This window comes from Carlito syrichta, unplaced genomic scaffold (genome assembly GCF_000164805.1).
Source record: "Carlito syrichta isolate Samal-C Ts95f unplaced genomic scaffold, Tarsius_syrichta-2.0.1 Scaffold314054, whole genome shotgun sequence".
NCBI classification, from domain to species: domain Eukaryota; kingdom Metazoa; phylum Chordata; class Mammalia; order Primates; family Tarsiidae; genus Carlito; species Carlito syrichta.
This window is the reverse complement of record NW_007258150.1, coordinates 185,516-190,875: the sequence shown is the minus strand read 5'-3', so window position 1 is coordinate 190,875 and position 5,360 is coordinate 185,516. Positions and strand designations below refer to the sequence as shown.

The window sequence follows — 5,360 nt, the reverse complement described above, 5'->3', positions numbered from 1 at the left end:
TGAGGTCTCGTCAAGTTGCCCAGGCGGGTCTCGAACCCGTGGGCTCAGGCAGTCCACTCAACTCAGCCTCCCAAAGTGCTGTGATTACAGTCTGAGCCACCGAGCCCGGCCCCCCTGTCCATTCTTGAAGTGAATTCGCCCTTTTACTCTGACCTACTATCTAAATAAACTTTATTTTCTAATCTAATTACTGTGCAATTCTTTGCTTACCCACAGCACAAGCTCAGCTCACTGACCTAACAGGATTTCACTACAATATTTATTAAATATAAATCTAACTTTTCCCTCTCATCAACTCTGAAGATAAACAACTGGTATGCTTATTAAAAAACACTGATTCTGCCGGATTTAGGGGCTCAGCCTGTAATCCCCCACCTTTGGGAGGCTGAGGTGAGTGAATTGCCTGAGCCCGCAGATTCGAGACCTGCCTAGGCAGGCGAGACCTCATCTCTACAATAAATCAAAAAATTAGCCGGGCATGGTAGCGCGTGCCTGTAGTTCCAGCTACTTGGAAGGCTGAGGCGGAACGATCGCCGGAGCCCAGCAGGTGGAGACTGCGGTGACCGGGAGCGACCACTGCACTCCAGTCTGGGCGACAGAGTGAGACTCCAACTCAAAAAAAAAAAAACAAAACACTGATTCTACCGGGCACAGTGGCTCACACCTGTAATCCCAGTACTTTTGGGAGGCAAAGGTAAGAGGATTGCCTGAACCAGGGGTTCGAGACCAGTTTGGACAATTTGGCGAGCCCTCCTCTCTACCATAAATCAAAAAAATTAGCTGGGCATAGTGGTGCATGCCTGTAGTTCCAGCTAGTTGAAAGGCTGAGGCGGAAAGATTGTCTGAGCCCAACAGGTCAAGGAGCTGTGAGCATGCCACTGCACTCCAGCCTGGGTGACAGAATGAGACTCAGACTCAAAAACAAAAAAACACATTCTAGGCACCAATTCAGCCCTCTTGAGTCAGAATATCTACAGGAGAAGTGGTAATAAATGATTTTTTTTTTTTTGAGCCCAGCCATGATTCTTTTTAAAGCCAGGGTCTCACTCTCTTGCCTAGGGTGGAGTACAGTGGCACAGTCACGGCTCACTGCAGCCTCGAACTCCTGAGCAAAAGTGATTCTCCTGCCTTGGCCTCCCAAAGTGGTGGGATTACAGGCATGAGCCACCACATCTGACTGCAAGTGGTTCTTATTTGAGAGTTTGGGAAACCCTGATCTAGCAACATTCCCAAATTAATGTTATCCTCCATATCAAATGTTCTTACACCTGTGTGCATCAAAATGGAGTAGGGATTAGTTATTGTAAATTTCAATTCTTGGGCTTGAAATGTGTATTTGTAATATGCACAACTGTAATTCTGATGTAGGTGGTCCCTAAAATAATAGCAACATTACTAATAATAATCCTTTGGTGAGCATAAGTGCTTTAGAAATATAGCCATAATTTTTTAAATTATCAGGTATATCATATTACATTCTTTGCTTTTTGCTTCATAACTTAATAGTTAAGGTTTGTTTTGTTTTGTTTTTGAGTCAGAGTCTCACTGTCATCCAAGCTGAAATGCAGTGGCATGCTCACAGCCACCACAGCCTCAACCTCCTGGGCTCAGGTGATCCTTCCACCTCAGCCTTCCAAGTAGCTGGAACCACAGATGAACCACCACACCTGGTGGATGTTTTTTTTTTTGTTTTTTGGTTTTTTTTGAGTTGGAGTCTCACTCTGTTGTCCAGACTGGAGTGCAGTGGCCGCTACCGGAGTGCAGGCACGCACTACCACGCCTGGCTGATTTTTAAATTTTATTGTAGAGATGAGGTCTTGCTACCCAGGCGGGTCTCGAACCCGCGGGCTCAGGCAGTCCACTCACCTCAGCCTCCCAAAGGCGCGGGATTACAGGCTGAGCCACCGAGCCTGGCTTGGTTGGTGTTTTAATTCATTGTAGAGACGAGGTCTCACCATGTTGCTCAGGCTGGTCTTGAACCCGAGCTCAGGTAATCCTCTCATCTTCTCCTCCCAAAGTGCTGGAATTACAGGCATGAGCCACCATGCCTGGCTTCAAGGTTGTTTTAAAATCATAAATTGCTCTTAATATCTTAAATCCTATCTATTTATGTCATGCATAAACTATGATGATTAAAATTACATGTAAATAATAAATTTTGCCCAGGCATAGTGGTTAATGCCTGTAATCACAGCGCTTTGGATGGCCAAGTTGGGAGAATTGCTCGAGGCCAGGAGTTCCAGACCAGCCTAGGCAACATAGGGAGACCTTGTTGCAAAAAAAAAAAAAAAAAAAAAAAAACCCAAAACAATTAGCCGAGTGTGATGGTGCACTCCTGTAGTCCCAGCTACTTGGGAGACTGGGGCAGAATGATTGCCTGAGCCCAGGAGGCCAAGGCTGCAGTGGGCCATGACCGTGCCACTGCGCTCCAGCCTGGGTGACAGAGTAAGACCCTGACTCAAAGAAAAATAAAATAACATTTTTAAAGGTAAGACAAAGATATTTCTTACAATTGAACCTGAAGTTGTTACCTTTAACTCAATCCTAGCATGATAATTTTTAATCAATATTTAGAAGTAAGTTATTACACAGTAAATACATCCATTGAATTAATATGCATTTTTACATTCCAGTGTAGTCAATTAGACTTCTAGTTTCAAGAACTCCTTGTTTTATAACACACAGATACTTGGTTTTTCTATACAAACTTCTAATTATTCAAGTTTCAAACAGACTGCTTTTGGTATCAGCTGTGTAAAGAGATCTGCCTGGAATTTTCCCTAGGCATCAAGTCTTACCACAGATAGTACCCCAAAATTTAGAAGGTAGTCTTTCAATATATATGCAACAGAAGCCATGCTACCCTGTCCCTTACTCCCAATATTCATTACAAAATAATAACCATGAATTTCCATTAATTCTCCAACATAAGCTATCGTCACACATTTTGCCAGGGACATATTTGCTTGCCCAGTTTGTAATATGCTGCTTTAGAGCCTAGAGACAGTTCAGAGACACTCCTGTGTATGATTTACAAAATAAACTAGATGGCTTCTAACATTGTTCTCAATTTAAGGTAGCATCAGTGCCTAAGAACATGGCTTTGAAGTAAAAAATCTGACTTTAGACAAGTCCCCTGGGCCTTATTTCCTCACCTGGAAATGTAGGATAATAGGATGGTTGTAAAAATTAAATGAAATAATATATTGTGAAGTGCCTAGAATAATGTCTGGCACGTGTAAGTGATAAGTGTTAGCTTTTGTTACTTATAATAATAATAACAATAATGAGTTTAGGGGAAGGGTGGTGGACCTTCCCTTATTCTAATTCCACAGCTTATCAATTCCTTTTTGTTGTTGTTGGAGTCTCACTCTTGTCGCCCAGGCTGGAGTGCAGTGGCATGCTAACAGCTACCGCAGCCTCAGCCTGCTGGGCTCAGGCAATTCTTTCGCCTCAGCCTTCCAGGTAGCTGGAACTACAGATGCATGCCACCACGCCCGGCTTGTTTTTGTGATTTATTATAGAGATGAGGTCTCACCAAGTTACCTGGGCTGGTCTTGAACCCCCAGGCTCAGGAAATCCTCTTTGTTTTTTTTTTTTGAGTCAGAGTCTTATTTTGTCACCCAGTCTGGAGTGCGGTGGCACACTCACAGCCACCGCAGCCTCGACGGGCTGGGCTCAGGTGATCCTTCTGCTTCAGCCTTACAAGTAGCTGAAACTATAGGCATGTGCCACCATGCCCAGCTATTTTTTTTTTGATTTGTTGTAGAGACAAGGTCTCACCATGTTGCCCAGGCTGGTCTTGAACCCATGGTCTCAGACAGTCCTCTCGCCTCAGCCTCCCAAAGTGTTGGGATTACAGGCGTGAACCACCGTGCCCAGCTAGCTCATCAGTTCCTAATCAAAGGCTACCAGTGTTGCAGTTCAAGTAGAAAAGTAGGGAATACTGGTAAAACAGTGAATGCAATACTGTTGAGAGTAGTATATTCTCTTGGAGAAGACCAGTTGATCACTCAGGTGACCACTGTTAGCATTCATCCTAGCCCATGGTCTCAAGTCTCACCTGTCAGAAGCTGTGTCCAAACTGTAAATCGAACTGATATCTTTTTTTTTTTTGGAGATGGGGGGTCTGGCTATGTTGCCCAGGCTCGTCTCGAACTCCTGACCTCAAGTGATCCTCCCACCTTGGCCTACCAGAGTGCTGGGATTATATGTGTGAGCCCAGCCCAAACTGATACCTAGACATTCATTAATATGTTAAGAATCTGACTGGTCTCAAGGTAGTGAGTTATCTCGATTGTTCACAGTCAGTTACAGGTTGAAATCCTTGTTCTACTCTTTCTTCCCTTATCACTACTAACACTCTACTAGTCTTAAAAAAATTAAGAATCTACAATGACGGCTGGGCACAGTGGCTCACGCCTATAATCCCAGCACTTTGGGAGGCTGAGATGAGAGAATTGCCTGAGCCCACGGGTTCAAGACCGGCCTGGGCAACTTGGTGAGACCTCATCTCTTCACTAAATAAAAAAAATAAGCCGGGTGTGGTGGCATGTGCCTGTAGTTTCAGCTACTTGGAAGGCTGAGGCGGAATGATCACCTGAGCCCAGCAGGTCAAGGCTGCAGTGGCTTTGAATGTGCCACTCCAATTCAAAAAAAAAAGAATCTACAATGAGAAGAGCAGGACATCTGGCTTCCAAGTGGAACTCTCTGTAGAGCCAGCAATGAAATAAATATGGATGATTTTGAGAAAGGCAAGAAGGTTTTTGTTCAGAAGTGTGCCTGGTGTCACACTATGGAAAAGGGAGGCAAGCTCAAAAAAGGGCCAGATCTCCATTGGCAGAAGACAGTTCAAGTTGCTGGATTCTCTTACACAGACACCAATAAGAACAAAGGCATCACCTGGGGAGAAGATATGCTGATGGAGTATTTGGAGAATCCCAAGAAGTACATCTTGTAACAGAAATGATTTTCACTGGCATTAAGAAGAAGGCAGAAAGGGCACACTTGATAGTTTATCTCAAAAAAAGCTACTGAGTAATAATTGGTCATTGCCTTATTTATTACAAAACAGAAATGTCTCATGACTTTTTTTATGTGTCCCATAATTTAATTGATCTCATACACCAGAATTCATATCATGAGTGGCTGACAGAATATTTTTATTGGACAGTCCTGATTACACTAAGACTGACTTGTGGTTAAGTAAATAAGATCAGTTTATTTTATTTTAATAGTAATTCAAATGTTTAATAGTAATTCAAATGTTTAACTTTTCACAAAGATAGTGAATACCATCTTAAAATCTATTGGAGATTGGTTTTATATTTACAATTATATAACTGGTTATATGAATATAT

At 43.0% G+C, this 5,360-nt stretch overlaps 1 pseudogene; it reads left to right on the top strand.

Annotated features, from left to right (window-relative positions):
- Positions 1-4,735: 4,735 nt before the first annotated feature.
- Positions 4,736-5,037, top strand: LOC110596774 (annotated as a pseudogene).
- The last annotated feature ends 323 nt before the right edge of the window (positions 5,038-5,360 follow it).